Source organism: Bos javanicus, chromosome 24 (genome assembly GCF_032452875.1).
Source record: "Bos javanicus breed banteng chromosome 24, ARS-OSU_banteng_1.0, whole genome shotgun sequence".
Taxonomy (NCBI): domain Eukaryota; kingdom Metazoa; phylum Chordata; class Mammalia; order Artiodactyla; family Bovidae; genus Bos; species Bos javanicus.
This window is the reverse complement of record NC_083891.1, coordinates 32,088,256-32,099,361: the sequence shown is the minus strand read 5'-3', so window position 1 is coordinate 32,099,361 and position 11,106 is coordinate 32,088,256. Positions and strand designations below refer to the sequence as shown.

The following is an 11,106-nucleotide window of genomic DNA, read 5'->3' as shown; positions in this document are numbered from 1 at the left end:
CAAGGGACAGGATTCTCTCAGGAATAGCCTGTCCACCCCACACCATGATGAGGGAAAACCGAAAAGACACAGTTGGTGAAACGTGGAGACTCATGTGTTCAACTTAACATTGACAAGCACCCTAAGAAACAAATAACCGTGAAAGATACGGAATTTCTAAAACAAAAGACCAAAAAAACAGTGGAAAGTATCTTCCATTCTTTGAAGACATTCACATCCGTGAAAATGCTTCATCTCACTTAGCTTTCACATTTCTACAGTTATATTCTTGTAGAAATCTTGCACTTATTGTTAGAAACATTTTTATTATGCCAAAGAGGCAGAACCTTTCACATGGGGCTGGCCACTGATTGAGGCCAAGGAGCTTGTCCCCCAGGACTTGAGGCTTGGGTCCATCTCTGGGTACATTTGGTATCCTCTGCAGTACTCAACCATCTGGGGAGAGCCATAAAATATAACAGAACCATAAAAGTGGATAAGAGCCACCAAAGAGTTTTCTAGAAAAAGAAATAAGGAGAGAACAGTCAAAGAAAGTCATAGTTGGATCCTGGTCTTTAAAAGAAGTAATAATATTTGTTGTTATTGAGTCTCTAAATTGTGTCTGACCCTTTGCGACCCCAGGGACTGCAGCACGCCAGGCTTCCCTGTCCTTCACTCTTTCCCAGGAGTTTGCTCAGACTCATGTCCGTTGAGTCGGTGATGCCATCCAACCATCTCATCCTCTGTTGCCACCTTCTCCTGTCCTCAATCTTTCCTGTGTTTACAATGTTTATAGTTATTAAGTCATTTAATCTGCATAAAAATCTTATGAGATGGGTCCTATTATTATTGTCCAGTCTACACAGGAGGAAATGGAAGCTCATAGAGGTGAAATAACTTGCCCAGAGTTTCATAGTGGAATCCAGCTTTGGGTTCCATGAGCTTAACACTGTGCTCTAGGGTCTCTTGTTTTACTGCCTTTCTTACTGTCCTATTCTGGGCCAGGGCCTAGCAGGATGAGGCTAGCTCCAGAACACTGGGCTTCTGGTAGCAAGGGTCATCAAATGTGAGTGACTGACTATGTTGAGCAAAAGTAATCCTAGAGTGGAAGGAAAAGATAAGGTGGATGTTGTTCATATCCATCAGGATCTGTGGTGGGTATTATCTCCTACTGAAGTGCTTCATTCAGTAATAATAATCCAAGATAAAGGTGTATTTATTGAGGTGTACCAATGGCTCAAGGAGGGAAAGAGAAGAAGGCAATGTATATCCTGTCTTTAAGGCACTTATAATCTGGTGAGAAGATGAGCAGAGATACAGGGAAGATTAAATAGTGTCCCAGATGATGTAAGCAGAGCCCTGAAGATTCATGTACCATGTGGGATGCTAAAGGTGTGAGTGCTTTGAAATTTCATGGGCAGAGTCAACCTTTCGGTCAGTGCAGTGTGGGAAAGTACGCGGAGCAGGGTAGGAGGGGGATCCAGACTGTGTTTGGAAAGATGCAAAGGACTCCAAACATAGAGGAAAAGAGAGCCATTGCTTTCCAGGTGATGCCAGTGGTTAAAAAAAGAAAGCCCATCTGCCAGTGCAGGAGATACAGGAGACTAAGATTAGATACCTGGGTTGGGATGATCCCCTCAAGTAGGAAATAGAAACCCACTCCAGTACTGCCTGGAAAATTCCACAGACAGAGGAGCCTGGTGGGCTATAGTCCATGGGGTCGTAAAGCGCAGGACACGACAGCATACATTCATGAGAACCATTGCAGGAATTTGGAATTCTGAGAAAAAGGGTGAAGATAAGAAAGGATGTTTTGCTTGGAGAGCAGCCCTTTTGAATAGAATGTGAGGCAAATGAGGCTGAAAAGAAAACTGGAGTCAGATTACAGAAAATCTTGGTTACCTTAGTCCAGGAAAGTGGAAACGATGACACTGCTGATCCACTGGGGCACTGTTTTAGTAAGTGGGCTTCCAAACACCCAGCCAAGACTGTGTGGACCTGAAGGATTGAAGCCTGATTTTTAGGGCAACTTAGAAACCCTCTGTTTTGTTTTTTACAACCTAGAACTTTTACTAATGATATAGAATGTTGTCTTATATACTTATCATGGGCTGATAAAAGTCTCTTCAGCTACCTTTCAACTCAAAGGGAGCAACAAAAATGGATGTGCCCAAGGATGCCATGTGATGACCATAACCATAGAAATACCTGTTCAAGAAGTTACCAGACAAGGTCTGCACTATAGATTTATTAAAATCAGAAGATGGAACATGAAAGAGGAAATTTGACAAGGTGTGATTCAAGGCACATGCTGAAAATTCAGTGGAGTGACCACTGTGGCATGAAGAGGCAGCCTATGACTAGAGCCTGAAATGTTGAAAAATGGCACCTGATCTATGGGGGAAGCCAACTTCCATGGTGGAAGACTTCTGTCCATGTAGCAGCTGCAACTCTTATGGCAGAAAGTGAAGAGGAACTAAAAAGCCTCTTGATGAAAGTAAAAGTGGAGAGTGAAAAAGTTGGCTTAAAGCTCAACATTCAGAAAACGAAGGTCATGGCATCTGGTCCCACAACTTCATGGGAAATAGATGGGGAAACAGTGGAAACTGTGTCAGACTTTATTTTTCTGGGCTCCAAAATCACTGCAGATGGTGACTGCAGCCATGAAATTAAAAGACGCTTACTCCTTGAAAGGAAAGTTATGACCAACCTAGATAGCATATTCAAAAGCAGAGACATTACTTTGCCAACAAAGGTCCATCTAGTCAAGGCTATGGTTTTTCCTGTGTTCATGTATGGATGTGAGAGTTGGAGTGTGAAGAAGGCTGAGTGCCGAAGAATTGATGCTTTTGAACTGTGGTGTTGGAGAAGACTCTTGAGGGTCCCTTGGACTGCAAGAAGATCCAACCATTCCATTCTGAAGGAGATCAGCCCTGGGATTTCTTTGGAAGGAATGATGCTGAAGCTGAAACTCCAGTACTTTGGCCACCTCATGCAAAGAGTTGACTCATTGGAAAAGACTCTGATGCTGGGAGGGATTGGGGGCAAGAGGAGAAGGGGACGACAGAGGATGAGATGGCTGGATGGCATCACTGACTCGATGGACGTGAGTCTCAGTGAACTCCAGCAGGAAGGTGATGGACTGAGCTGAGATCCGATCTGAGTTCGGTGATGGACAGAGGGAGGGAGGCCTGGCGTGCTTCGATTCATTCATGGGGTCGCAAAGAGTCGGACTGAAGGAGATCCAACCATCCATCTGCGGGATTCTTTGGAAGGATGATGCGGAAGACCAGTACTTTGCCAGCCATGATGCTGTGTCAGCCCTGGGTTTTTGACCTGAAGTAATTTAAACCTCACATTGGTAGCGCATGGATCCATGGAAGGACGCCGGGTATTCTTTGAAGGAGATGCTAAAGGAAACTCCAGTACTTTGGCCACCTCATGCGAAGAGTTGACTCATTGGAAAAGACTCTGATGCTGGGAGGGATTGGGGGCAGGAAGAGAAGGGGACGACAGAGGATGAGATGGCTGGATGGCATCACTGACTCAATGGACATGAGTTTGGGTGAACTCCGGGAGTTGGTGATGGACAGGGAGGCCTGGCGTGCTGCAATTCATGGGGTCGCAGAGTTGGACACGACTGGGTGACTGAACTGAACTGATTATTTATTCAAACCTTCTTTCCTCCCTACCCATTCTCCCTTCTCTCTGTCTCTGTCTCTCTCCCATATACCTCCTCCTATATATTCATCTATATAGCATTATTTTTTTTATATTTGCTAAAGTATGCAAACATAATTTTTAAAAAATCAATGCCACACAAAAATCTTAAAATCAAAAACAGTATCGATCTAGGTCTGATACTCCTTACCTGCTATTCTCTCTATATCCATTGGCAACTATTTCTAGGTCTTTTCTTATGTACTCACATATTTCTAAAGTTTGCTAAAACTGTTAATTCTTGATTTATCTAAATTAGACGTTACCTGTTTACTTCATGTTATGGTAGTAAATGGAGATGGAAGTGGCAACTCACTCCAGTATTCTTGCCTGGAGAATACCCTGGACAGAGGCACCTGGTGTGCTACAGTCTGTGGGTCCAAAGAATTGGACAGGACTTAGCGACTCAACCAGCATCACCACTGCCATGGCATGAAGCTTTTCTCCAAGACAGGGTGGGACCTGGGACCCAGGACCTTTGCTGCAATCTTGCACCTGGACAAACATCTCCTGGAGCAACAAAATACAAAGAAACTATAAGGGACTAAAAATAACTGCATGCATTGGGGCAAATTATGGACAACAAGATCCAAAGAGACCAAAAAACCTAACTGCCACTTCCAAAAAGCCAGAAGCAAAAGCTGGGTCCCGCACGTGCTCCCTGCACACAACATCACCAAGAGGGTGGGCAAGGCATCTAAGTCTCCTTTCTGGCCCAACCCCAGGACCCACTCCGTGTAAGAAATGAGCTCGCTCCCACTTGGGGAGAAAGCAAGGGGACTTGTTGCTTATTTTCACTCCACTCTGCTAAAGCAGGGGCCCTGGGAAAGCCTAGCCTGAATTTCTTTGGCCTTATCAATTTCTATTGATTGTGGAAGACCAAGAGCCCTGGTTATGGTAACAGACTCAGTGGCAGAAGTGATAGTTGGGTTTTTTGTGTCTTACTTATAATTTTCCCCACCTGCTCATACATACAGTTATTTTTAGTCCCTTATAGTTTCTTTGTATTTTGTTGCTTGAGGAGACTTTTGTTCAGGTACAAGCATTTTAAGTGAAGGGTCTCAGGTTCCAACCTTTCTTATAACCTCCAACCTTCTTCCCTGGCCCTTGCCCCAGTTAATGCCACATATTTGTTGCACACAAGTTTAGCCTCCAGTCAGCATTTACCTTATTGTGGCCATGTAAATATTGTTTACTACTGAGGCAAATAAGTGTTATACAGTATTGCTGCTAAGTCACTTCAGTCGTGTCCGACTCTGTGCGACCCCATAGACAGCAGCCCACCAGGCTCCCCCGTCCCTGGGATTCTCCAGGCAAGAACGCTGGAGTGGGTTGCCATTTCCTTCTCCAATGCATGAAAGTGAGAAGTGAAAGGGAAGTCGCTCAGTCGTGTCCGACTCTCAGCGACCCCATGGACTACAGCCTTCCAGGCTCCTCCGTCCATGGGATTTTCCAGGCAGGAGTACTGGAGTGGGATGCCATTGCCTTCTCCGGTTATACAGTATTACTTTTAGTTTATGGTACAACTTTTCCTCCAGACATTGATAATTGCCTGGCATTGTTTTGGGAGATTTCAAAAATAGTAGTGAACAAAGAAAAGTTCCTGTTTACAAAGAATGTATGTTAGAGTGGAAGGTGGGAAACAGATAAATACAAATATTTAATATGTTGAATATTTTCTATTTCGGTTACTATGTATTTAACTCCTCAGACTCTCCTTTCACACTCTGATTCTTCTTTTATTGTCGTCTATCTTGTTTCATGAACACAGTATTTTCTCAAATGAAATGACCGTAGGGTTTTTTTCTTTTCTTAGGGTTTTTCCTCTGTTCTGTCTACTGTGTCTTGGTCTCCTTCGCTCCTTAAAAATGTTTATTTGTTCAGTTCTCTTTTTTTCATTTTTGAGAACTTCTTCCAGTGTTTGGTAATCTTTGAATGTCCATTTATGGTTAAGAACTGATGCAGTAAGAAACCAATGGGAAATTCTGTGTGTGTGAAGGGAGCTGGTTCCTTCGTAAGTATTGTTGGTAGATGAGCTGGCCTGACATAGGACATTTCAAGTGGAATCTCTCTGGACCTTTTCTCTAGGGCTAGACAGTTTCTTTGGAGAATTATATTTTATCTTCCTGCCTGGGAGGTATATACCCAGACACTAATGTTCTGGGAACAAAGACAGGAAGGGTTGCTTGGAAAACAGGCTTTCATCTAAGTGCCTCCTTCTTGGCCTAGCACCTGGCTCCCCATCTGCTATGCCTGTTGTGACTGAGTCTGGAGATCCTCTGGTTCCAGTTCTCTAAAGAATACATTCTTGCCTTCCGGGCAGGGATGGATCCAGGCTAAATTTCCCCATTTGGTGGGGAAAGAGACGTATATGTCCCGCATATGCAGACTTTCAGTCAGCACCTCAGCCCCTGCTGCCTAGGAACGTGCAGTGTCCACATGCCCAGTTTTCCAGAGTTCTCTGCACATTGTCGGGTTCTAGCGTTTTCCACTGGCCGAGGAAGTGGCCATTTTCCTTTTCCTTTTTATTCCCCCCAAATGTCGACGATTCTCATGTGCTGCATTTATCTCCCCAATTCTTTTTTTTGGTGTATGTGTTAGTTGCTCAGTCATGTCTGACTCTTTGCAGTACCATGGATTGTAGCCCTCCAGGCTCTTTTGTCCATAGAATTCTCCAGGCAAGAATACTGGAGTGGGTTGCCATGCCCTTCTTCAGGGAATCTTCTCGACCCAGGAATTAAATCTGGGTATCCTGCATTGCAGTCAGATTCTTTACCAGCTGAGCCACCATCTTTTTAATTTTTTCACTGTCATTTTGTTCAGGTTTTGGAAGGAAGAAGAGATAAATGTGTGGACTCTACTTAGCATATTTGACCAAACTTTCCTTCTTTTTACCTAAACTTCAGAAATCGCACAGATATCATAGGGGATTTTAGGCACAGGGAGTACAGTAGATTATAGTTCACATTTAGTTTACAGTAAACAAAAATTTTCTTTATGTCGTGGAGGGCCTCCCATAGGAAGCAGCCTGCCAGTGGCATCCGGCCTGGCAGGTGGGTCTACTGGCCTCTAGGATCCTCCGCTGTGCCTGGCTTGCACACGGCCAGGCAGAGACACCGCAGGTGATTGTCCCCTGTGAGCAGCTGAGAAACGTCAGGCAGAGGGGCCTGGGAGACACTTCTTGGATGACTCTTGTGTAATTAATTGGGGTCTGGAGCAGTAAAATTCCTATTTACCCATGATGCTCATACTCTAAGCTGTCCTGTCATGTTTATTAAAGGCAGAAATAAAGATTTAAACCTGGGTTTCATTTCATGGAAATCTTGTCAAACAGGAAAGGCATTTTACATATGCTTTTTCCTCTTATCTGTTTGATTCAACTTGAGACAAGACTATTACCCGTGAAACAGATGTTACTTATAATATTGAAGAACAAAATAACCATTATAAAAATCGATGCCCCCCCCAAAAAAAAAACCGTTACTAATAAACCCACTTTTTTCTTAATCAGGGGGAGCAAACTTTGCTTTGAGTGAGTGAATTTCAAAGATTCCTAAGAGATTTATTAGGAATTGATTTGTGACTGCAATAAATGTTGTTGTTATGTTATGAAAAATACAGTGACATCAACAGAGAACTGCAAACAAGGCTTAGATGCACTTCTGTTTCTTTTCGGGCAAAGCTTGGTAAGCCTGTGGCTGCTCCCTGAGATATGAAGGTTCTTGTTACAGGTTGAGTAGTGTCCCCTCCAATTTCATACATCAAAAACCTAACCTCCAGTACCCCAGAATGTAATTGTGTTTAGAAATGGGGCCTAGAAAGAGGTGGTTGAGGTTAAATAAGGTCATCTGGGTGGGCCCAAATGCAATCTTCCTGGAGTCCTTATAAGGAGAGGAAATTTGGATGCACAGAGACACCAGGGATGTGGGCACACAGGAAAAAGGCCTTGTGAGGACACAGAAATAAGGCAGCCATCTGCAAGCCAAGGAGAGATGCCTCAGGAGATGCGAGACCTGCTGACATCCTGAGCTTGGCCTGCTGGCCTCCAGAACTGTGAGAAAATGAATTTCTATTGCTAAAGCCCCTCAGGCTATTTTGTTATGGCAACCCTAGCAAACTAGCACAGTTCCTAAACCTGTCTTCTACCATATTTGCTTTAAAATCTGGATATAACAAGAAGAGCATAGAAATGCTAAGAATTAGACACTCCTGACAACCAGCTTTTGATAACTAATAGCTGAAAAACCAGGTATTAGATCACAGTGGAGAAATGTACCACACATAGTACCACTTTGGGAGCATTACCTGTGAGCTGAGGGTCTAAGCTGCTGTGTTGGGCTGGGGTTTGGCTTCCACAGTGGAAACTTGGAGCCTCAGACCCTCATTGGAGTCCCCCTTAGGGTTGGTTCTCACGTGGATCAAGCCATGTCTCTGGACCTGCAGAGGAGAAGAAGAAGCCTGCAGCCTGTGGGCTTGATTGAAATGGGATAGAAAGAGTAGATGGAGGGTTTTTCCTGGTGGTGGGGGTGTCTGATGGAAACAGACTCAAGGTGCGTTCTCCTTCCCTTCACTCAGTCGGCAGGAAGAGAAGCATCTGGATGTTGGAATGTTACAATGGACAGCTTGAGAAGTGGCCTCTCACTGAAATCTTGAATTGGCAGGGCCTTCCTGGTGGTTCAGATGGTAAACAATCTGCCTGGAGCCCTGGGTTTTGTCCCTGGGTGAGGAAGATCCCCTGGAGGAGGGAATGGCTACCCACTCCAGCATTCTTGCCTGGAGAATTCCATGGACCAAGGAACCTGTGGGCTACATACAGTCCATGGGATCACAAACAGCTGGTTGTGAGGGACACTTCTGCTTTTTTCCCACCAGGAGGACACCTGGGTGATCTTCTGTAATTCAGGCTGAGAAGGAAAAGAAAAAAACATGACATTCATCTCTCTAGATACTGTGCATGCTATGCGTGTTTAATCGCTTCAGTAGTGTCCGACTCTGTGTGACCCCATGGATTGTAGCCTGGCAGGCTCCTCTATCCATGGGGATTCTCCAGGCAAGAATACTGGAGTGGATTGCCATGCCCTCCTCCAGGGGATCTTCCTGCCTCTAGATATCAGAAGTGCTCATATTTGGTCAGTCACTGGGATGAGGAAAGAACCAGGCACTGGCCTGGTTTTCAGCCCCAAGTCTCATGGTTGCATGTTGTCACAATCCATCAGAAGCCAGCAAAGGAAGCCAAGACTTCATGCTTATGCTGCGCTCACCATCAGAGAGGTTGCTGTGTCCTTGTTACCCTAGTACTCATGTTGACCAAGATCCCAGATCCAGGCAGGGAACAACAAAGAAAAATATAATTTAGGGGAGGGGAAAGAGAGAATCAAAGAAGAAAGGAGGGAGGGAGGGAAGGAGAAATGGAGATTGAGAGACATGGAGACACAGAGAAACACACAAAGACAGAAAGGGAGACAGAGAACAAGTAGAGAGACCTAGACAATCACAGGGAAAGCAAGTCACCTTGTTAGACCTTAGATTCCAGGAGATTTTCATGGATCCCTGATTTGATCTGCTCTCTTGGCTGCCTCTGATCCCATTTAAACCCCATTGGAGTCTCCTGTTTTGAAGAAGCCCAGGGATGTTTGCATTTGTGATGTGTTTTCCAAAGGATACCCTGTGACTTCACTGAAGTGGAACGAGAGGAATGTGGGCAACAAGTTAATATTTTTAGATTTTATTTAAATGGGCAGTTATGTCTGAGATTCATTCACGTAAGATGCACATCTCACTTACGCAGGAGAATCGAATGAAGAGTGGAAATCTCGGGAAGGCCAGCAAGAACAGGGGAAAGGAATGTTCATTCTTCCTAAATGTGTCTTTATTGTAAGACTGCTGCTTTTTTTCCCGATGCTTGTTAAATACTGTATTTACGCTGTGTGTTTGTATACAGTGGGATTAAGGGACCAAACTGAATTACTGATGATGGTTGCTTGAAGGGGTGTTTGACTAGGAGATTTACACAGTGTTGTTAATAATCTTTTTTATTTATTTATAGAATGTTATCATTCCAAACGTACAGTACTGCCATCCCTTAGGAAAGATGCTGTCTATTTGAGGACCACTGGCTCTGCATGTTGATTTGAAAAGAGATAAAAGAGCATCTGGCCACCATAGGACAGGCTGCACCATCCCCTCCCTCTTCATTATGCACTGAGCCGATGTGTTTTTTTCTTTTTTCCTATTTATACAGATAAAGAGAACGATTTGAGAAATATGTCATGCTGGCATTAAACACCATCAGTCTTGCTGGGTTGAAATGTACACGTTTCATTAACAACAATTAAATTGTATAATTAAGGTTTGGTCCCCAGAGTCTGACTCCGAAGCTTTCTCAAATACCGATGGGTTTATCAAAGATATGTTAAAATAAATATACCCCTCCCATCACCCCCCTTTCAAGTTCCCAACCCCCACCCCAAAGTGCCACCAGTATCTGTGCCAGTGGTTGGGTCTGCATTGAGTGTGGTGTTCAAGTGCCCTCTAGTGTAGCTGTGACTGAGACTAATATGAAGATAGAAAAGAAGCTTTGAAGAGGCAGATGCCTGCTAGGAGAGACATCAGAGCATTCTGTGCATGATATGGGGCTCCCCAGGTGGCGCTAGTGGTAAAGAATCCACCTGCCAATTCAGGAGATGTTAAGAGACATGGGTTTGATCTCTGGGTTAGGAAGGTCCCCTGGAGGAAGGCATGACAACCCACTGCAGTATTCTTGCCTGGAGAATCCCATGAACAGAGGAGCCTGGTGGGCTACAGTCTATGGGTTTGCAAAGAGTCAGACATAACTGAAATGACTTAGCACACGTAGTGTGCATGGGGCTCCCATGTATGGGGTCCATGTGAAAGAAATAGGGTGCAGAAAGATGATTTGGAACGATCCTTCCTTAATAAGGCTGTCCACGTCATCTTGTTATGATACTGCTCTTCATCATTCTTTTTGTGGGACTTTCAGTTTGGGTTTAGGTGGTAATTTCCAGAGGCTTACAGGGTCTTGGCACACACATACAAGTAGACAGCCACTGTGTGTGTTGGAGGGGGAAGAGCTGATGACGTTTAAGCCCTTGCACTCAAGGGTGCCCCTCGACCCTGTGACTACAGCACTTTCCTCTCTCCCAGCAGGTGGGGAGAGCTCTGACCTCTGTTTCATTGGCAAGTGCTGCTGCCAGTGACAGTGATGGATTTCTGAGGGCAGTTAACACAGCGACAGGGTTTATAAATGATAGATTATGACAACACTCCCTGCTATCAGGTTTTTCCCTTTGATGACCACCTGGCTATCAATATGGTCTTACCAGCCAAATCCTGTTTTTGCACCTGTGATCAAGACTAAAGAAAAGCAAATAGCTGAAAATCCTAGAG

The 11,106-nt window shown here is 44.4% G+C and overlaps 1 long non-coding RNA gene across 1 annotated transcript; it reads right to left on the bottom strand.

The window, feature by feature from the left end:
- Positions 1 to 287: 287 nt before the first annotated feature.
- LOC133237384 (uncharacterized) lies at positions 288 to 9,322 on the bottom strand. The gene is made up of 3 exons (XR_009733168.1): positions 9,211 to 9,322; positions 8,005 to 8,136; positions 288 to 497 (listed from the first exon to the last, which is right to left on the bottom strand). It is a non-coding gene; the product is annotated as an uncharacterized LOC133237384 (long non-coding RNA).
- Positions 9,323 to 11,106: the final 1,784 nt, after the last annotated feature.